The sequence below is a fragment of the Pseudopipra pipra genome, chromosome 14 (genome assembly GCF_036250125.1).
Source record: "Pseudopipra pipra isolate bDixPip1 chromosome 14, bDixPip1.hap1, whole genome shotgun sequence".
Lineage (NCBI taxonomy): Eukaryota > Metazoa > Chordata > Aves > Passeriformes > Pipridae > Pseudopipra > Pseudopipra pipra.
Genome location: NC_087562.1, coordinates 440,603 through 464,162, shown reverse-complemented (window position 1 = coordinate 464,162; position 23,560 = coordinate 440,603). Strand labels below are relative to the sequence as shown.

General features: G+C 40.8%; 1 protein-coding gene across 4 annotated transcripts in view; it reads right to left on the bottom strand.

Moving 5' to 3' along the window:
- Positions 1-20,950, bottom strand: part of SMPD3 (sphingomyelin phosphodiesterase 3) — a 64,508-nt gene extending 43,558 nt beyond the window's left edge. For 2 of the 4 annotated variants that reach the window (XM_064670592.1, XM_064670595.1), the window contains exon 1: positions 2,615-2,700. The gene's annotated coding sequence lies outside the window, so the exon portion shown is untranslated. Of the gene's footprint in view, positions 1-2,540; positions 2,701-20,834 lie in introns of those variants that run through there. The other 2 variants (XM_064670594.1, XM_064670593.1) reach the window with 2 other exon arrangements.
- Between the last annotated feature and the right edge of the window lie 2,610 nt (positions 20,951-23,560).

Sequence of the window (23,560 nt, the reverse complement as noted above, 5' to 3'; positions counted from 1 at the left end):
AAGGAAGGGCCCAGAAGCCTCGTGCAGTGACATAGAGCTGTATTGTACAGGACAAAAACAACTTCAAATTCCACTGTGTCTTGGCTGCAGGTAAGGAAAACCCACTTATGTCTATGCAATTAAACATCAAACTTTTCACACCAAAAGGACAACCTGCAATAGGATGAGGAGCAGTAACTCCCCCAGCTGTGACAGAGACACCCCAGGACCAGCACAGCCCCCCAGCTCCTGTGAAATGAGTGACCTTCTCCTGGGGCACAGCAGCTTTCATTTCCAAGCCACGTTCATTCCCTCCAGAGCCCCACAGCCAGAACAGCCACAGAGTCCCTAAATATTGCTGGTACATTTTGTAGCAAGTGTTGTCAAGCTGGGCAGGGCCTGGGAGGAGATCACTGAACTCACACAGGACACTGAGAGCAGGTACCACCAGCTGGTTACACTATTCAATCTGGTTAAAAGGATTATTGATCTACTGGGACGGAAAATACTACTGAGCAAAAGCCATAAGGCCAGGATATGCAAGATCCAGCCACCTCATCCTTCCAAAGGCGAGAAAACTCTTCTACTAAATTTTAAAAGTTTGTGTTCTGGTTTAACATGCATGAACAATTTTTCCTTTGTATCTCAGAGTGTCTTGTGCATTTAAAGAAGTAATTTTGTAGCTGAGATCAAAATTACTTGCTGAATTTATTATCCTGAAACTAACTGACAATTCTGACTGGCTCACCAAGACAAAGAAGCCCAGCTGGCAGGTACTGAAGGTGGTAAGACTTCCCTGCTCACCCAGCTGACAACACAACTTGATTTTCAGCAGTGAGACTCAGTAAACAACTCATGTAGGTCAGTTGGAGAGCTCCAACCTAATCTTGTAAAACTGCTGTTGGTAAACCACTAACTTGCCACAGTGCCTTCCCATGCTGCTTGGCCCATTAATTCTGTCCTTGTTATACCATGTTTCCAGATACACTGCTGATACATTTACAGATCAATGAAGTTACAAGCAGCTAGCAGAAGAAAGGAAGGCATGAATACAACCTAAGTAAATTCAAAGCAAATTCACTTCAGTTCCAAAACCACTCCTCCAGAATCAAAGATGTTCTTTGAAGTCAGCTGTTACTGAAATGCAGGTTTACTGATTTTTCATTTTCTACAACCCAGGATTTTCTGTGCTCCAACATTATCTGAAAACAAACAAAGCAGAACAGCAACAAATAAAAGCACTAATTCTATGTTTGTGAGTATTTCTCGGAAACCAAATAGCTGCCTTGTTTTATCACATTCAGCCCTCTTTTCAATTGCAAGAACTCTGACAAACAATTTTTGAGGAAACAACTGCTTTTGTAATTAACATGGATCTCTACAGGCCCATGTGTATGGGCTGCCCAAGGCCTCTCTAAGCTATTTGCATTCCCCAGGCACATCACAGCTGCTTGCTGGAGCTACAGAACACACGTATACATTACATTTAGAGAACAGGCACATGCTGCAAACTCAAGGATTTAAATTAGGACCCTATTTTGAAAGTCCTTCACTGAGTCCACTTGCAATGGCTCATACCCACAGATCTACACAACAGATCTGCAACAAGTACTTCAGGCAGGTGGAAACCTTGTTCAGCTGTAGCTGTGGCTTTTCAAGCCTGCCATGTCAGTAAGGGACTCGAGGAACACTCAATAGAAAATTCTCACTTTGCCCTTCCTCCCCTGCAAATTAAGCTGATTCCAGAGCAGCTGAATGCCAGCTTCTGTCACCAGGGCACAAGAGACCTGGACATGGGTGTCAGCTCCCACAGACTCCTCCATGGGAGATCTCCTATTACTGACCTTTTCTTCCTTGATTTGATTGCCTTTCCAAAACAAGGCTTGTTAAAAACAGCATGACAAAGGCTAACAGAGTTACATGCAGAGAAGCCAAATGGAATTGAATTGAAGACAGCTCGTACATATCACCTGCAAGCCCAAACACATGGGAGCACTGAGCTGAATGACTCGGTCCTTACTCCACTGGCTTCTTGAAGTCTAAATGTATAGGGATGACTCACAGGAATCTGAATGAAGAATTCACCTATAAAATCCTAGGCTTCAGTACACAGTACCATAAACAGAAATAAAAGGTTGCCTTAAACAGAGTGTATGGAAGGCTGTATAAATTAATTTAGTGATTACATTCCACTGTGTGGAATGACCCTTTCTTAAAGCCCACCACTGCAGCAATCATCCACAGGGACCCTTGCTGGCACTGACAATCTCAGTGTTAGATTTTAAACTGCACTGATCCAAAGACTGGACCTTGTGTTCACCATTCTGGACGTGCTCCTGGCTAGAAATGAGACAACTGAGAACAAATGACTTCCGCACGTATACATTTGATTCAAAGAACCACTTGTGACTCCTACAAACATATAAACCTCTGACTTTATTTTGAGGGCAGAGTGATGGCATATCTTAGATGCAAAAGCTTAGAATGCCACTGATCATGTTGTGTCAGCTTGCCATGTAAGCATTAAGATTTTTCAGTGTCCAAATGCTTTAAGTACTCACCAGAAAAACTGTGTTTTTTCAAGGGAATAATCTCTGGGATTATATCTCTGGGATAATCAGAATAATCAACTAACCATGCATATGTTGGTTACCAACTGTTCTGACACTGGTGGTTTGGTACTTCAGCAGACTAACATTTCTTTTAAACTCAGTTGTCTCCCTAAGTCACAATGTAAAGAGAAAAGAGCTTCAGTTAGTTCTCCTCTAACTACAATTTTGCTTGCATTTACAAAATATACAATGCTTCATGCTCAAATACCATCAGCAGAAGAATCACACCAGAACTATCACTATAAAGTAATTTTTATGCTATGTAAAAATCATATCCCCTTACGAGCGACCTCCCAGACTGCAGCACGTTTGCCAGTCACTGAGCAGCCAAACCCTCACATATCAAACCACCCCTGTCATCAGCACACACACAGTTCTTAGAAACAGAACAGATTTGTATTCTGAATACCCTCAGCCTGAACTCTGCAGCTCCCTATAAAAGAAATGGTCTCTGCCTGAAGCAACACACTTGAGAGCTGCCAGGAAGCAGAGCAGCCACGAGCTGCTTCTCCATAGGGACACTGAGGAGCAGTGGAGGATTATTTGATATTGTGCCTCAGACAAGGAGGCTGAAAGCTGAGGAGGTTTAACTACTGTAATTCAGTTTCACATGGTGAGGCCAGGAGAGACTTTATGCTGTAAGGCTGTGAGAAAACAATCTTAATTATAAGTGGGTATCTAGGCAACTTTCCCATCAAATACTTGAATTAATAGTAATGTAGGATGTGTGACTTAACTTTCTGTTTTGCTTTATGATACAAACCTGTTGGGCCTAGGTTTTAGTGATTTACTAGGTACAGGACATATTTGTCCTCATTTCTTTTTCCCTGTGAGCTGACCACATCTTTTTCCCCTTAGAAAAACCCTTTGAATTACTTTTATTTCTTCCTATTTGAGGGAGTATAACTGAATTATCATTATTGTTACTTCATGGAAATTCCCCCAACAGGAACAGGTTCAGTGTAACTACACGAAAAAGCTCATCACCAAAAGACTTTGCCATTCACACAGCAAGAAACCCAAATCTTCCAACGTGTCTTATTTTTAACTCTGCCTAACATTTTCTGTTTCACAGTTCTTTTAATGCATGCAGACATGTAAGTACTGCTAATACAGCTTGTTTCTACTTATTTGTATTTATACAGCATAAATCTGCTCTCAAAGTAGCACTTTTACCTGCTTTTAGGTTTAGAACCCTACCTTCAAGACATGCTAAATTGAGGAGAAATATTACAGGAATGACCCAGAGTTGTATCTCTTGTCCCTGGCTTTCATCTCAAAGAGACAGTTAATTCCATCATTACCACTAACTCGACTGTCAGCCAGGACAGAGGGTGACCTCTCCACAACAGCCTAACCCTGTCATACTACACAACCCGCATTCCTTTTTTCTATTGTATCAGGAGGATAAACCTGATGGCTAGAGGAAAGAGCAGGTTATGGCAACCAATACAGGACAAACAGTGATTCCCAAACTTGGAGATATGCTTTACCATCTGTGACACCCCTGTGTGCCCCAAGGGCCCAGTCAGACCCTCCCTGCCCTTTCCTCCTTGCAGGGCACAGCACGAGCAGCTGCCCCACAGTGACCCCAACCTTGGCAGCAGCAGAGCTGGGGCAGAGACACCCAGCAGAGGGAATGACTGCTCCTGTACCTGTCCCCTGCCCCTGGGGCAGCTTCTGGGCCCCGTGTGCACCTCCTCAGTCCCTGCCCAAGCTGCCAGGCCAAGCTGACCCACCTGCCGGAGCCCTGCGCTGGGACAGAGCTCGAATTCAGGCCCAGCTTGGCAGGGAGGAAGAAGCCCAAGGGGTGGTGAACCTGCAGTCACTGCACAGAAGACAAGCTGCCCTCTGAAAACAGGCAATGTGATTCTTTGAGGCAACCACCAGCTGGGTAATGCTAGTCGAGCAACTTTCCCCTTTGAGATGACTCCGTTCTTGCCTTCTATCTCACCCCTTCCCACAGCTTTTAGGAGAGCAGGAACAGCCTATTTTGGTGTCTTTGATGGAAAAATTATTATTCATTGTACAAGATTTCCCATCATATATACAAAATCATTTATTTCATACTCAACATAGCAAAAACTGATGTATTTTCATCAACATAATTAATGTTTGTTGTATTATCACTCAAATAACTATATACAGTTGTAGCTGAAGAACAACACTCAGCTCTGAAATAGCTCTCTTCAGCTGCAGATCAATGCAAATGCAGCTGGTAACTCAGCTTTTGTGAACAGGTCAGCAGCATGACTAGCATATTAACATCTCAGCCAAGGAGCAACACTTAGAGCTTTCTTGTAAAGGTTAATGAAAGGGCTCAACATGTACTTCAGCAGTGATTATTTCCAAGAAATTGGTTAAAGGGAAATGGGCCTCACTTGAATTTTAATTTAAATTATAATTTTAATCTGAACACTTAATAGAGGTGTTGTCTGACTTAAAAATATATTCTTGCTCCTGATCCCATTGTAACCTGCTTAGATTTGTTCAAATTAATTGCGTATGGTGTTACCGATTAAATTCCCGAGAAAAGACATAATAGTCATATATAATGACTAATTCTCTCAGCTTATTGATTCTAAGATCAGAATCATTATGTCAGTGCAAATGCAGAATACAGGAAAGACAGATGCTACACTTGGATCATAGAGAAGGCTCACACCAACAGCAGCAGCTCATAGTAGCCATAACTATTTAACATTGAAGATGTACGCTGCTATCTACTTCATTTTGCATTACTTTGACCTCCCCACCACCAAATATCCATTTGGAAGCATTCAGCATATTAATATATTTTTCACTCTAAAGACCCCCACTGGAATCCTCCAGTGAACTGCCATTAGAAACCCATGACACAGCATCACCTGCAGTGACCCAAGGACTGAGGGACAGCCCAGCCTCCCACAGGCAGCCCCTCCTGCTGCTCCACAAGAGCCACAATTATTGGGCATGTTTTTTTAGCTGGGCTTTAGGTCTCTTGCAGGGTGATCCTCACTTTTGCAGTCTGAAATCTTTGAGGCCTGCTAAGAAATGCATGCCCAGACAGATCAGAGCCTTGAGGCAGAGCTGTTCCTGGGTTCCCAATGCCCAGGAAGGCTCCATTCCCCAGCTCTCAGCACAGGCCAGCAAAGGCAGCTCAGCTACCAGAGAGCTGAGAGCATGGTGCAAATGCAGAGAGCCAGAAGGACTCTTTCAAAATTAATACTGTCTAATTGCACATGGGAATAGAGTAAACTGAAGAAGGAATTAAAAGAAATTAATTCTCCCAAATTCTTCCTATCTCCTACTGAGGGAAAACTTATCTTAGCCTCATTATCTTCTAAGGACAGGGTTCTGCCTGCTCAAAGGTGCTTCTCAGTCTCTTCTGGGGCTTTTATTTTTAACCAGAGAAGGTTTGTTCAATCCAAGTCTGCTGAAACTCCTCAGCTCATATCTGGTATCACACCCTGAGACACTGGAGATAGAACTTAAAGCACTGTTAGCACTCAGCACAATCTACTAAATGTTGTCAAAGGGATTATTGAAAGCTACTCCTTGTCTGCTGCAGACAAAGGATGGGAACCCAGCAAGAGATAGCCATTTGCATGCAAATAGCAAAGCAACATGAAACAATAAGAAACAACAATAAAGAGGCAAGCAATATTATATTCTTCTCTAGGTATCAAAAATCAACTGACAGTAATATAAATCCTTTTAAGCTTGCAGAAAATGCTGTGGCCCCGTTGGGATGCACAGGTTGGTTCCCCTGTGGCAGAGCTGAGCAGAGCTGTTTTCACACCAGCCCAGCACAGCTCAGTGCAAGGCTGACCAAGAGCACTCCCCCTGGGGGTGTTCCCAACCACCCTCGGGGATGAGGTAACTCCAGGAACAGTCCTGGCAGTAGACAGGAGAACACGGACTGGGGTCCTGCACTCTGTCCTCAAAACAGTGGGCTGTTTTCCTTCCTTAATCCTTAAACACTCGCTGAGGAATCATGGGGAGACAATGACAGAGTAGAAACACCACCCAAATAATAATAATGCCCATCTGGATCATTTTATATGACTACAGTCATATAAAGAAGAGAATGGAGAAGCAATGCTGATAAAACACACTACATAAAATAAAGAGTTAAAAAATTGGGTAGGTGCAGGACAAACACTAAAGAAAGTTTTCCGAAAGTAAAAAAATACACTTTTTTTTACTGACTGCAAGGAAAAGCACCCAGTGTCCTATTGAGATCCTTGTGTTATTCTTCTACTTTTACGAACAAATATTGCAGAAAGAGGAAATTTCTTTTTACATATAGCTTCCTGATTCTCTGGTTCAATAAAAACCATTACAAATTCATTTATTCATCTACCTCTATTTACAGATAGAATCAAACTGTTAAAAATTTCACCTGCTGATAGCAACTATGGAAGACTTTGGGAAAAAGCCCAGCACATTACCAAGATCAACTGATCAAATGCTTTCAGAATCCAGCAGCAAAAACCAGAATCTTGACAAGAGCACTGCAATCAGAGTGCTAATGGAACACATGTTGCCATCACAGTACAGACAAAAGAGGTGAAATGCTGTTATTATTTGTTATTCCTGAACCCTGCATGCCTGGATGCCCATTTGTGCCTGCAAACACTTGCAGAGCATAAGCTTCAAGGAAAATAAAACCACAAGAGTATCAGAAAAAAACCTGCACCATAAAGGAGAAAATCCAGCCAGGCCAAGCTCTCCTCGGGAGTTTGCACTGAACAGGCAGGGAAACAAAACCCTCCCGGAGTTTTCAGCTCCAGTGTTGGTGTTTTTTTCCAAAGGTCACTAGCATAGACTTCCACTCTCTGTGCATTCACTCTGAAGTGTTTTAGAGAATCCACAAACAAAAGAGAATGTCTAATAACATCTCTTATGTATTTGTTAGTCTTTTTATGAGCTGTACGTGATTGCACTTGCACTGCTCCTCTCCTTCCCTGGATCACCTTGTGTTCTGCATCCTTTATCTCATCAGCTCTCCCATCCAAAGTTAATATTATTTTTACTACCACTATTTTTTCATTATTTATATAGTTCCTTCTCTCTTTCTCCACTACAACAATTCATACTTGATTTAGATATTGCTGTATATTTTGATAGGTTAACATCTAAAGCCCCAGTTCAGTAAATTACTGAAGTGACTTATATGTTAGGACCAACCCTACCCAACGTGTTGATGGATTATGTGGATACTGTTGTATATCAGTTTTTTCAAGATGAGCTGCATTATCATTACTTTAGTTCTTGAATACTGTGACTACACTCTTCACAGCTAAACATGTTCAACAGCATTATGGTAAAACATCACAAAAGAGTGACAATTATATTAAACTTCCAAGCACTTTGACAACCAACATTAACAAACTGAAATTTTAAGTCCTGGCATTAAGACAACACCTCTCAAAAAGAAACAATAAATAATTTGAAGAATTTGGTGCTTCATTAAGTACCTCATTACCAGCACCAGCATGAACATAAGACACTGAGTTTAGGGATTTTTCATTTTTGTCAATAGCTAGCAAGATCTGCCAGGGGTACTGAAGCAACCAGCTTTCCTACCAGCAAAAGCAAGGAGACAGGCAGCACTGAGCCCTGGCAAGCAGCAGCATAGGAAAACTCAGAACTACTTTCCCCTGGCATCAGAAGTTACCAGCACACTATAGAGGCCTAAATTAATAATTTTTTCTCAGGCATATAGTTCAACTCTAGCTTTTTTGCTTGGGCAGTAATTAAGTGAGGTAAATGTTATTCTTAGATTTTAGAATTGCACGGGGATAACAGACTTTACTATCATCTTGAAAGTCCTAATCACTCAACTCTGCTGCACTGGCTTTCAATATTCAAAGAGATTCCTATGGGAGCCATCCATTGCCAGTTTTATATAGCTGCTAACATTTTTACTATAATCCCTACTGCCAGCACTGGACTATGCTCAGCTGTGCCCAGCTCCTTTTTAGCTCATTCTTTGACTGTGATTTTCTCCTTCACTCTGCAAACCAAGGCTTATTTGGTCCCGTACAATCTCCATTTCAAGCACATCTTTCAGGCTTTAGCCTGGAAAACAGCTCAGCATATAAAGATCAGCACACAAGCACATGCTGTGATCAACTGCAAACTCCAGGGTCTGCTCTTCATTTGCCAAACAAATCCACCACAGCAAAGTCGAGTGCCAGTCTCCTGAGAACACTCCTGAAGGAAACGGGAGTGCATGAGGGCTAACACACGTAAAGAGAAGGCAGCTGTTTATTAACCAGAGGTTGTAATAAGCTTTCTATTTTCCCAATGCAGTTAGAGGCAATATTTACAAGGCACACCTTCAATCAGGGGGGTAATTTCCGCCTTCAGACAATCTGAAGGGGTTTAATTCAGAGGCATGTCTTCACATCAGCACACCCAGCTCATTTCCTGTGCAGTGCAAGGTAGAGAGATGCAGTGCACAGAGTGACCACTCAAATGTTTCCAGGTGCTCTCTGCCTGACAATGCAGAATTAAAGTATCCTCTGTGAGCTGGTTTCCTGTGATTCACAATCACAGAGCTTTGCTCTAACCACTAGATAGGGCTAAAAATTTCAGTTTAATTTCAGGGACACATGACTCACCTAGCTGTCATGTCCCACTGCTGCCTGGCTTCTTCCATTAACACAACTGCAAAAGTGGCATTAGTCTCTACAGAAAGTAAATTTATACATATTGTTTTACAAAGTTATTACATTTGAGGCCTGCTCAGTTCATTAGCTAATATGACCAAATGAAAGTTTATCAAAAAACAGATTTTTCCTCCAAGTTGGGTCACTAATGCAATAGCAGAATGCTTGTTAATATAGTACCAGCAGGCATTCAAAAATAATGTCAAGCAGTCATTCCATTTGGCAACAGAAGTTTCATTTGAGTTCCAGCTGCAAAATTTGGCCCTATGCAATTCAGCTGTCAAAAGACCAACAGAAATCCAAAGCTGATGATGTAAGATTAGAGCCAATGGCTTCTTAGCTTACAAGAAAAATTCTGCTAAGTTGATACATGCTTTTGGACATTTTCAAGTGAAAAGTTCATTACATTTATTCAGTTGATCAATACACAATCCCTACAGGCTACCACCTGAAAAATATAATCAGTTCAAGGGAATTCTTTAAAAATATGAAAAGAGTAAGTTTTAGTAACTTCTAGCTACAGATCCTTCCCCTTAGCTTAATTAATTCATTGGTTTTGCAGGAAATGATTGAGGCTATGAAAATCTTTGTTAAATCAGAATTACAACTCCTGTCGCTTCCATAGCCAGATTTTGTGGACAAATAAGGAGCCTCAACTGCTCAGGGAATTCCTTCATCATGTGGAGTCAGAGAGAAGTAGCTTACTATGCAAATGAGGCAGTCAAAGACAGTGGATCTCTAGATGTGTACCCAGGACAGGCAACGATGTGTGTCACACATCAAACACACATATATCATACTGATCAGTGCCCAGCAGCTGGGTGTTGTTCCTGTGCCTGTGCTATGTTGAGGTAACAGCTGTTATGCAGTGGATCCTGAGGAGATTTTCTGCTCTCACCCACCTTGCTATACTCCAGCCTCATTACCACGATGCTTGCAGATGTCAAGAAGAGCTCCATCGAGCGTGACAATAAAAAGGCTTAAACACAGGAAGCTGTAGCTGCCATCTCAACAAAACACCCCCAGAAGAAAGCCCTGGCTGACAGGAGTCGGAGGCTTTAGTATCTCAGTTAGTTTTAAATTTTAATTCCTAAGTCCCCAGCACACACAGCTGCACCCAGCAGATCTAAACCACAAGCCACACATTTTGGTTTGATAAGTTTCTACCCACTGACAGACTGGCTTTTTAAATGTCATTGCAACGTTTATTAATCCCTTTTATACCTCCACATAACTAACAGGAACAGATTTAGTTACCTTTCTGGCCGAGTTCTTATGTTTTAGCTGCTTTTTGAATGTTAATTATTAACGCTAACAAAGTGCACTTGCTGCTGTGCTGAACATTTCTTAGTGTAGCTGTGGTTGCAACGAAGGAAACCTCATTGGGACATTATATAAGTGCAGTTACCATCAATTCCACTTTGTTGGTTTATGACTTCAGCAAAAATCAGCATGCAAAAACATTGCAATTTAGATATTTTTAATCAGCTGCTATGAAGTTAAAGCCTGTTCTCTTTAATATGACCCACAAAAAAATCTAAACAGACTAAAAATTTTGGAGGCGCATGAGCTTTATGATGTCTCAGTCTTCAAGACTGACATTTCTAGTGCACAAAGTAACCTCTCAGAGACTTGAAAAAGTGTTAGTAAAACATCCTACAAAATTTCCACTTACATAACCAATCCACAGCCTTCCCACAAAGTTCAAGTAAGTAACCTTGGCAAGCTCACCATGTTATCAACAGCTCTGCCTGTGCTTTGCATTTGTTTGTGAGTGGAGGATTGAGAAACAAATGAAGTAGACAAAACAAAACAAAACCCCCAAACAAACAAAAGGAAACAAACAGAAAAAAACCCTGAGATCTTGAACTCCTAGAGAGGATTTGCTTCAAGAAGTAGGTTTGTGAAGGTATTAACAAGTGCTTTTCAAAGCAGTCACTAAATCAAGATATTCAAATGGCACAACGTTGTAGAATTGTAACATACAATTCTAATCAAGGTTTGTGATGGTCATAGGGATTTATGACCAGCTTAAAAACTTACTGAGAATGATACTCCCTAATCTCTTGCTATGTCCCTCAACCCAGAAAGCACAAACACAGAGCAGGAGAGAGAATATGGAACAGTGCCCTTTCCTTGAGTCTAAGGAAGGAGTGTTTGGGTAATGAGGAACAAGCTCTGACTTCACAGAATGATGGAACACTAGGTAAACACATCATGTCCATGGGGAAAAAGGAGGTTTGTCTTTGATGTTTGACAAATGCCTAAGCATCAGCTATAAGCAAATGTAGAAAAATCACAATTAAAGAAATTTTGTCTTGCACCAGTCTCATGTGTGAGTTCTGCTAATGGTCCTCTTATTTGGTTTGTCCCCATATTGTCACCACCAAGGCTGTGCATGTCAGAAGGGAGAGCAGAGTACAACTCCAACAGCTTTACAGAGACAATTAGATGGTAGGCAGACTTCAAGGCAGAAGCCATTCTTTCTTCATCACATCTTACCCATTGTATAATTAATTTTTCATGGAACTTACTATATACACTATATGTTTTGAAATGCCATATTCTCTCATACTTGACAAAAATAGGGAACTGTGATGTGCAGAGAGAGAGAGAGAGAGAGAAGGGAACAATAGAAAGACCAGATTAGTGCATAACATTAAAAATACAAATGGTAAAATATAATGCACATGAAAGCTTCAAGTACTGCACAGTCACATGCAAAGGTACCTCCTACCTATCACACAGATCTTAATTTCACAGCATCCATCTCTGTGTGGCTACATTCCAGGGAACAGTGTTGGCATGGTAACTGCAGGCTCTATGGCTTGCTTTTTTTCCTATTAGCAGTCATATGAGTTTTTTGGTAGCTTCAGGATCAAGTAAATTTAGACTGATAGCACTGTTTATTTGGGGAAAAAAAGAAGAGGGGGGTTGTCTGAAAATAGAACCAATCTTGCAGGGGGAAAAAACAGAAGCATAGTTTAGATTGAAAAAAAACCCCAAACCATAAGGAAAAGTTTTACATGTCTGTACTCCTCCAAACAGTGCCAAGAAAGAATATACATCAAGAGCTTTGTGGATCTGACCAGAGTCATGCTAAGGACAGAATGGGCTAAACTGCATTTTCACTCTGATGTCTTCATTCTCAATTTCAGTACAAAAGCAGAAGAATAGACACAATTGGAAAAGGTCTGTAAATAAGTTACCTTAATAGCCATCATATTGGAAGATCCACTTTTATATACACGAAAGATGGCAGCTTAAACAATTTTAACCGAGAACAGAGTGCCTCGTGCTTCCGTTATTGTTATCACGGAAGAGTAACCTGCAGACTAATGAAACACTACATGTCAGAAGGCTATCAGAAAAATGTCTGGATATCACAATGCATGCAGCTTAACCTTAACTATCACAGGGTCTCTAAACTTCCCTCAGTGACCAAGCAAATGATTTCCTGTTAGTGCAGCCCCTTCCCACACTCCATCTGCACAACAGACACTAACCCAGGCAAAGACACAACACACTGGGAGTTCATCAGACAGTGCTTGCAGTGGCCCTGCTGAGGGGCTAAGGGGCTGTAAGAGATCCCCATGACAAGTGCTGGCTGAGTTAAGCAGTCTGGTCACCCTCAAGGTTTCCATAACTCTCTCTTGTACATACCCAAGGGTTTGCTCAGGAGTCAGAGAACGCCCTGAATCAAACAGTGCTCAGGCACTACAGGCACCCACAGAATGGGATGCCTCTTTGCACCACCACGCAGGAGTACTGCCATCTCTTCCTGCACAGAGAACACAATTCTGATACCTTCTGGAAAGTTCTGTGATTGTCAATTAGCTGTGCTGTCACACTGGGATCTCAGCTACATTTTAGTCTTCCAAAGTATATCTCATTTGCCAGATGATGATGTAAGAAAGAGAGAGAAATAACAGATTATCTTTTTTTTTAAAGTCAAATCTGTTTCAAAGGCACTTTATCCATTTTTTTCATACTGCAGTCTAGGCAACCATTAATCAAACCTCAACTTCATTCTTTTCCAGTTCCTTACAGCTTGCGAAAAAAAACAAGAAAAGCAATATAATTAAGAGAAGTGTCTTGGCAATATAATTAACAGAAGCGTCTGGCTTGCTTGTAAGATCTCTCCCATCTCTCAGTTCTTCCACTTCACCTCCCCTAACATTAGATCTCTAAATCCACTACCCTTTCCTGCTACCCACCAACATAGCCGACCTTTCTCAAAGTCAGTGGGACAAGTGGATGTGGAAATCCCTCCATATTCATGTTCAATAATCTAACAATTGCTGTCTGACAAAGAGAAGCCCTAATGTCTTGTCACTCATAGGTGCTGTGTGCCTGATGTTTGCAGAAATGGCATTTCTGGTGATTGCAGACGTATGAGGGGGGTGATGGGGGGGTTCATGTGATGCTCTTACTGTTACTTTACTGTTCGATTTTGTAGAACTCAAAGTGCAACCAATTGCAACTCAATGCTAGAGCAGTCAGAGTATTGCAGATCCTCTCTGTAAGAAAGGTAAATACTTTAAAACAGGCAGTTCTTCCTCTCCCAAAGAAAATCCTGTTATTAAAAACAAGAAACTAAAAGAGAGGGGATATTACCTATTTTTCGAAGAAATGTTTATGATATGAAGAACTGAAGTGTCTTGGTGCATTTACACTTTTATAAACAGGAAGAAAAATGCAAACCTGATTAGTACATCCAGACCCTACTTTTCAGGAGAGCCCAGTTTTCCCTAGTAAAGGTTATTGGCAGCATACTGATTAAGCAGCTGTGGCCAAAAGCCAACCAGGAACTCAGTAAGTATTTCAGAGCTTTTCTTCTTGATTGAACAATAGGGCCCCTCACCTCCACTTGAGCTCCATGAGCCTCACCTTGCAGAAATCTGCTGTTTCTCTTGCTCTGAGAGCCCAGGCTTGTCAGCAGGGGTTACCCAGCACTCCTGACTCACTAGCAGAGCTCTGGACAGTACCTGTACAGCAGCTTGGGAGTGAACCCACATAGAACTGAACAGATGGCTTCTTAGATGGACATGGAGAGTGAGAAAAAATTAGAATTTAAAAAAAAACAGAATATTTTCCCCCATAAAGTTTGTGATGCCAGTCAATTCCATATTGTTCCCGTTGACCAGAAGCACCTTTAGATTTTATTACAGAAATGAATATGATCATCCACTTCCTTTTGTAACTTAGCATTTTTAATGACTCACACAGTTTGTGTGTTTGTGAGAGAGAGAGGACACCTTTGGTGCCCAAAATGGAAGTGCAAGATTAACTTCAAAAAACCTAGGAAAGAGTTGTTCATTTGCAAATTGCAAATATAGAACTTGAAGCAACACTGGGTGCAAATGTGTGCCTTTTTCTATTATCAATTTCTTTTCAATAAAGGTTAGAATTGTAGGCAATAGTGCTCTCTTGCTTCCATAGCTACTGTAGTGCCACATATAGCATAGGATGTTAAACTGAAAAATCAATGTATTCAGAGTTCATAAAAAAGATACAGTGGCAAGTGAACATGAATCTTCACAATTTCTTCAAAATCATTTTGGAACTCTGTCTATGAAGCATTTGAATGACAGAATGACAGATGGTCAAATAAGCATCCACATTTCAATGCAAGAGAATCAATAAGCCTCTGTCAGCTATTACAAAAAAGCTCAGGTCCATTCATCCACCTGTGTTCCATGCTAAGGCTTTGACTGTAGCATAAGACCATGTCTTCTTATTACCTAAGAAGCGCTAAAATTACATAAAACTAGATATACAGAGAATACTGAAGATCTAGTTATGTCTGGAAGTTCTTACCCAAATAACTGTTAGACCAGGTTGTTTATCATCCTGATATTTAACTGCCAATGACCTGAAATAATGACGTAATACTACAAGCTATTTGTAAGCATTTCTGTGTTTTATATGTAAATATTTATCTTCATATACATCTAGTCTTCGCTGTCTAAATCATTATGATCAAAGTTATTCAATACAACCCTTTATAACATGTTATTTCATAGCATGGCCTAATCACATGCTATATCAAAATAAGATTTGGTAAAGGCAGTACAGGAAATAAAGGAAATAAGATTACACTAATTCAGACACTGAATAAAGAATGGAATGACTGTCTTAATTCAGGCAATTTGAATTATTAATGAACTGTTTGCATCTGTAAAGATTCTGTAGAGACTTACTCTATTAGAAAGATTTCCTCAACCATCTGGATCAGGAAATTGGAAAGGTCAGATGCAAGATGCTGGAAAGGGCTGCTCTTTTCCACAATTTCCTTCATTGACTCAAACACTGGTACCAGGAAGCCCATCCTCACAAGTGGGTAACAAAGTGCCACAGTAAAGAGTGTGATGCTGAGACAGCAAGCTATTCACATGGTTCCAGAATTATTCTCCACCCCAGAAGAAGGGGGTGTTTCTCCCACTGAAACACCAGAGCAGGAGAGCAGCAGCTGCAATGGCAGTTTGGGATCTGAGGTTTCTAGGTCTGTCACAGCAAGAAGAGAAGTCTATTTTCTCCTGCACCTCGTGCCCTCACCTTTCTGCTCCAAAAGAGAACATTTGTTGTGAAAGTTTCTAGGCCATGGCTGTTTTATTCAGCCCATCAACCACTGAGAACAGAGAGAAGGATTTTTACTCACGAACAAATGCTGATTTTATTTGTTCATTCTTCACATTGGAGAATGCTAACACTTCACAGAATCATAGATGTAAAACCACTCAGAATATGGAAAGTGATTTGTATATTAGTAAACCTCTGGGCTTACAGAAATAATCTAATTTGCTCTCTGTACCTAGCAAATTCTACCTAAAGAACAACACTATTTGTCAATGTCTAAAATTGACTAAGAATTCCCATGAGAAATTTATTATTACTGACAACAGGACTGAAAGAAACCACTAGTCCTTTACATTAGATATTTTATTCCTTTAATCTTGCTCAATTATACATTTTATTGAGTCTGTTATTTATTATTTTTGACCTCTCTGCATGCTACTCTTTTGGCAATTTGCCAGTCTTCTTTACAGACAGTTACTTACACTTCAAAAAATGTCCTCCTTCCTTCTGATACTGCTCTTCCCCTTTAAACTGAAACCAACATTCAACTCCTACTGTGTTTTGGAATTGCAATGAGAGAATTCCCTCCTAGCAAACCAGTAAATATCACAAAGGTTCAGGTAAAGAAAGAGAGGTGATCTTTAGGAATTGCTGTTAAGATTTACAATCCTGACCAGAGACTGTCTCTTCATGACAGATGTATTCGATAGATGTATCAGATGTATTTGATAAAAAGCCAGGTTACTGCCATACACACCACAGAGTGTACTGCAAATAAGAATAAGCCCCAGTATTTCAAAGAAATCTAGTAACAAGCCTCAGAATTTTGCATACAAAAGTTAATAAATAACCCATGCATATATGTCTCAGCAGCTGGTCAAACATCACATGCCTTGTAATTGTACAACCTTCAGCAGGGATGCACAGAAATAGAAATTTAGGCATATCAGTTGGGAAATAGATATTAAATGTTCCATAAGGTAAATATGTACAAAATTATACCACCATCTACACTAAAAAAAAAAAAAAATCACTTTTTATAATGCTTTAAAGTCAGGTGGCTAATGGTACTTGAATAATTTTCCCACCCATATTGTAGAAAACTCTTACAGCTACAGGGTCCTGCACATTCAACCACTGCAGCTTTACAACTATGCAAACAGAAATCCTGAAGTAAGATAAATGGATAGATGGTATGAGCAGTCCAGCATCACCGGGGCTTAGAGTAACCTCTTCCTTAATAGAGATCCCTCAAATCTCATCCTATCCCACTGCATCTTTTAGACATCTTTTAAATGACAGAGCAATTCTCATTATGCTCTTGGCAAACCTTCCCCATCAAATCAAGTACAGTATTCCCTCTAGTAATCAAAAGTTATGTTTCCAAGTCTGGATTCACCAAGCACATTTGTCATACATAATAGACACCTTAGATTTTCCTGAGGAGTGCAAGTCACAAAAGCCAAATAAATTGCATTACATTTGTTTTGTACTTCCAACTTCATCACTCAGCTCTGCCATTTGTTTCTTGCATGAGTGAGCTGTTCCCAGCATCGTCCTTAATATTGTTAAAACAAATCCACAAAACAACAAAAAAACCCTCAACCAAAAAGCACGTTTTTACCAGCAATGCTTGCCTTGCTATCACTCACATGAGACATGGTTCCTACCCTTTCATAAACCTCAGCAATGCCTGTGGAAGAGGAAACCACAAGGGAAACAGCAGATTTCTGCTGGAAAAGAACTGTGCAACCACCACTGGCATTTTCAGAGGCGTGTGCATCTACCTTTGCAAAGCAAAACATAGGAAAGGGACGTGCCAAAGGGGGGCCGTTAGAGCTGCTTTCAGCAATCAGGTTTAACTTTATACAGTGCATCATTCTTGCCATTTTACTGTATGGTTTTGTTCTACCATCAGGTTCCACAAAATCCTCGTTGGAATTACTGAGCACCTCGTGCACAGTCTGCCGTAATCGGGGCTTTACAATTAATATTTCTGAAACAAAATGTGCTTAATCACTGCAGAAACTTCTTGTTAAAAAAGTGGCAAAACCAAAATGCAAAGTACAACTGAGTTCCAAGTTCAACAGTTGCCACAAACACTTGTCAGACAGCCTTTCCACAGCTCCAGACCATGCTGTACCCAGGCTGGACAGTCTTATACAGGCCCCGTTTGAACCGAGGCAATGAACACACGGCACAAAAGTGATAAGACAAAACAGTGGCTGCCTTTCATTGTGCCTCTGAACAACTTTGTTCTGAAGCAGCCAGCCAGAAAGACACACAGAGTCTTCTCCATATTACTATTCTGAGACACTGACTGATTCAACATTCTGTATAACAACACAGGAAAAAGTTAACTGTGCAGATGTGTCTCAAATCCACAGGTATCAGAACACATTAACTCCCCAAAGGCTTCAAAAAATTCATTTCTTTACAATATTAAAACCTCACAAATAAACAAAGTTTATGAATATTTCTAAACAATGTTTAACATTCACATCAGAAGTTTCAGGCCCTGGGTTTTTTTTTTAAAAGATGATCCATTTTCCTCTCCCACATTCAGCAGCCAGCTATGGACATTTCCAGCACTGTGCTCGGAGCCCTCTTCTCTCAGCAGCAGAGTTCAGCTCATCACATCTTCCTGACACTGCAGACAATTACTGCAGCTTTGCAGAGAGATTTGACTACAACCAGATCCTGCTGTACTGATAGAGTACATGCAGCTCCAGGAATGCTGGCCACATCAGCAGACCCATCTAGCAGAACACGGATCCTGAGCTCCCTGCACGGAAGATTTGGCTCCTGAAGGAGTTTGCTGTGTTATTCTGTTAACATCAACAGGAATCACACAGGTGAATATCCACCTGCACTTTTGATTTTAGCAACTAATACCAGCGCAGCAAAGGGAGGAATAGTTCTCTAGCAGGTATTAATGGGAGAAAGATTATATATCACTTATGATGAGCACATAGTAATAACAATGTGGCTATTCAAATAAGGCTTTAAGGAAGAAAAAGTTTCTGCAATGCTACAGATTTTTATCATATAAATACCCATCTCTGCTTCTGCAAGTCAACTTGCATGCACAGATCTTTCTAGACTCAAACAGCTTTCTTGAAAAGAAAAAAGCTCTCTCAGCAGCTTATTTTTATCAAGATTCCACAGCTGCTTGGTGTAAACATTCCAGAACACGTTCCCTTATCAAATTCTTGAGAAGATTTGTAACACAGAACAAAACCAAATGACATTCCCAACCCCAATAGTTTGGTGTTTACTTACAAAACCATGACTATGCTATTGGTCCCTCAAAAGAATAATTTCTCTCTCTGTAGATACTGCAACACAGACAACCTAAGGTTCCACAAAGTATTTCTAATGCAAAACTCTCAAATTTAATACCAGACAAGAAGAACTTTGAAGAATTTCCCAATAAACATATTGCTTTCTAATTTTAAAGACCTATTTGGAAATCATTATGCAGCAACCTTTTCTCCTCAGTGGGATTCAGCAACAGATTAGCAAGCAGTTAAAAACCTGAAATTTGTACCCTGTGGTTAAGCAAAGGAAAAAGCCACTCTGGTTGCTAATATTTTGGTCAAATTTGACTTTAAAGAAAATAGGAAGGTTGGGACTACTGACTGTGATTTAAGTACTATTCTACACGGGACACGTTTAACCTTTGCAATAACAGGACAAATTTCTGATGACAGGCTCTAGGACCATTGTAAGGCTTTCTGCAGGGGAACAGTTGGACATTCACGAGTCATGCTGCTAATCACTGCAGCCAGTTGGGAACTTGGTTCACACACAAGTGAATCCCATTTCCTGCTGACTGCTCTAGCAATTACATTTGGCTTTATACAAGCAACACCTGCAAGTACAATTTTAACATTTCACTGTGAGTATGGCTGAGCTGAATATTGATAACTTGAGCTCACAGTTTCTGTGAATTTTCGTGAGATAAAAAAACCCCTATATACACAAACATTATGGTTTCCAAACACAAAAAATACTTAAATATTGTGAATCTATTGTGAAGATTTTTGGAAAACGTCAACAGAAAAGGAAACTGAGCTAGTAGCAATCTCCCCAAACAATATAAAAGAAACAAACAAGCTGAGTGGATCATGTTGGTCACAGAAATAGCTAAAAATGGTTTTCATCTTTCTCTGTATGTTCAGGAAATGGGCTCCAAATCTCTGTCCCTTTCATGCCAGCAAAGCAAGCAATAGCACCAACACCTTACTGGAGCCCTCAGAGATTGTCAAAGGCCTTCATACCCTGAGGGCAGATTTCCTTTCCAGCTTTTATTCCAGAAGGGCTCAGCCCTGCCCAGAGACTGGTGCCATATGCATCTCCTCTGCATCACTATGCCCCCCTCTCCTCTCTGGGCAAACAGCCCCCAGGTTCCCCATGGAACAAGGTGACACTGGCCCAGTTCTTCCCTCTCCCCATGCCTGGCTGGGCACAGCTGCTGGGCTCCACGCTGAGGAACATCAGCCTCAGGCTTCACATTTGGCTGTTTTGACTCCTCTCATTTCCACATTCAAACTGTGAAATCTTTGGCACACACCCTGTCTTTCACATATCCTTATAAAAGTTATTAGGAATTATTCTGGCCCAGTAGCAGCTAAAAATTATGAGCAAAAAAATGGGGGGAAAAAATAAGAAAAAAATAGAGAAAAAATGGGGAAAGTATCTGATACACAATGAAGCAAGCCATACTGAAATATTTTCTCAGAAGTGGAAAGTTTTCAACTGTTTGCTCTCTTCATCTTAATTTTGGTTCAAAGTTGGTAGCTTAATATTAAATAATTCTGGTTTGATTTTAGAACTTTTCTTCTCCAGAAAATAACTGAAATTTAATTAATGTAATTAGTTTTCAAAATATAAAATTTTAAAGTTTTGTTATTTTTCGTTCAAGGTTGGGAGGTGGGAGATTAATGGAAAACAAAATACTGGCAAACGATTTTGCTTTTAGTTAATCCATATTTTGACATACGTGGTTCGTGTAGAAAAATCATCAAGAAGGTCTGTTTCCTTTGTCTACAATATTCTTCAGTAGGAACTGATGATGATTCAGAGTCTGCATAATCAGATTTTTAATTTGCACAGAGGTTTCTGCCTCTTGGGGGAAAAAGAAAAGATTATTTGCCTGGAATACAGAATGAATACAGAAACACTAACTTTTAAATGCACAATATAATTTAGTGAAGGAGAAACAAGTGTGGCACACACAGCCCCAGTGTGAGACTGCATTGGCTCAACTGCACCAGGACTTTGCTAGTAGAAAATAAATTCAAAGGCTGAAGTTGCAGGACAGGAAGTGTGGATAGATCTTCAAGTTTCTTGCTGCAGTCTTCAAGATTAAAATTTAAACAATTCAGAGTGAGAATGAGCAAACTTTTTATTCAAATATTTCTGGCTGTTCAAATTTAGTCTCCTGTTAAAGCTCTATTAAGAGCCTTTCAGAGGCAAACAATAGGCTTTTCAAAAATGAGACAGTAAATCTGATAAAAAGAACCACCTCTGAGTCAAACAAGTGAAGATTATTAAACATTTTTTTAATAACTGAAAGCATGAAAGAATTTTTCCCCTTAAAAATGTAAGAATTCACACATAGCTAGCAGTCAATAAATATCAATAGATTTAATGTAAAAGCACTTAGGAGTTTTCTATTTTAAATCGGTTCGTACGTGTCTGAAATAATCCAATTGTATATTACATAGTTAAAATAACAAAGTGCCTTTGTGTATAATTTTTAAGGTGACTGCCAATTTTGAGAAGTGATTATATTTCACATAGATAAAAAAGAGTTATAAAAGAAGTTACATAATGAAACAGCTTCACTATATAGGTAAGGTCCTTCCTCTTTGTATTAAGCCTGAACAAAACTTCCACCACAGTAAAACACGAGAATCCCCCAACCCTGGGCTCCAAAACTGCAGCTGAGGAACTGCCTCTGTGCAGCTGCTGCTTCACCAACTGCCTGGAGAAGTGCCCAGGTTCTGAACCCTCCCTGCAGCAGCTCAACACGAGGGGCAGGAGAGGAAAGGCGGGCACAGCCCCGGAGCCTGGGCTGCCTGGCAGGGACTGAGCACTCGCTGCTCTCCTTCATTCAACTGCTGACTAATTTTCAGAGTAAGTGTCTACACACATGCTGTCACTACAAGCTAAAAAGTTATGCCCAGAATGTCTCAGCCAGTCTCTGCCGAGCGAGAACAGTGAACAACTCCCACCAGTGTCACGGACACAGGAGCAGGAGCTGCTGCTGTTCCCCCAGCTCCCAGGCTGCTCCCCAGAACAAACTGCAGCCTCTGCTCCAGGTTAGTACCACACTGCCTTCTGACCAACTGCCAGCCACACAAGTACAGGGCAGGGCTTTGGGGCACATGGGCAGCTTGGGTTGTGACCCATTTGCCAGCTGCAGTCTGTGAGAACACAACGTCAGCCATGAAAGGATCACAAAAGTCGATTAAAAACCAACACTTTGCCTGCAGCACACATTCATAAACATGAAAAAATGGGAGGGAGGAATGAACACGAAACACATATTCAAGTATTAGTCCTAGTTTTTGGTAAGGAAAAGATCTTTGTGATTGGATTGCAAAATAGCACATAGATTTTTCTTTCAGTAAAGTAACATGACTCACAGATATTTTTTATTTACTTTTCTGAAGTCAATAAGATCACTTTATATTAAAGAAGGTGCATACATGCTACAATAAAAAATGATGCCAGCAGGTATATAGCATACACAAACATGTCTGGTGCTATATGATCACCAATACAAAGCAAGAAAAAAAAAAATTTCAGCCCGAGAAACCAAACTTCTGATACTTCCCAGGTCCTTCAGCAGGATCAGTGCCAGACAATAATATTAAGCTTTGTATACTCTAGGAGAAATTGTTCCACCCCAATGGAGATCTTCAAGTAAGACAGTATGTTACACACATGCAGCTAAGTAGTGGAAGATGTGCTATATTTTCCATGAACAAAACCTTAAATATCTTCTTGCAACTTCAAAAGTAGTTTTCTATATGCAATTCATTTTGAAGAGTAGTTCTTTTTTCCTCTTCTTAGAAACATTAATGCAAGTCACTTCCTTTAGCAAATGAAAATATCCTAAAATTCCTCAGTCTCTTTGAATTTTAATATACATAAAAAATTCATGCCGAGAAAACCAGCAAACTAGAATGCAAATTCTGGAGTTAAGTCATTTTGAACAAAACTTGTACTTAACTGTGCTCTCCCAGGTGTAAGTCCACCAGCAGAGACTGGCATGTAACTAGAACTGTGGAGTGAAAGCAGTGTGGAAGTGTAGATGCCATCCCTCCTGCAGCTCTCCAAAGGTTAACCTGCAGGCACAGGCAGAGGCAGCACGAGCTCTGGGATAGGGGCACTGCTGTCCCTGCCAGGCCATCTCTGGGATGGGGGCACTGCTGTCCCTGCCAGGCCATCTCTGGGATGGGGGCACTGCTGTCCCTGCCAGGCCATCTCTGGGATGGGGGCACTGCTGTCCCTGCCAGGCCATCTCTGGGATGGGGGCACTGCTGTCCCTGCCAGGCCATCTCTGGGATGGGGGCACTGCTGTCCCTGCCAGGCCATCTCTGGGATGGGGGCACTGCTGTCCCTGCCAGGCCATCTCTGGGATGGGGGCACTGCTGTCCCTGCCAGGCCATCTCTGGGATGGGGGCACTGCTGTCCCTGCCAGGCCATCTCTGGGAT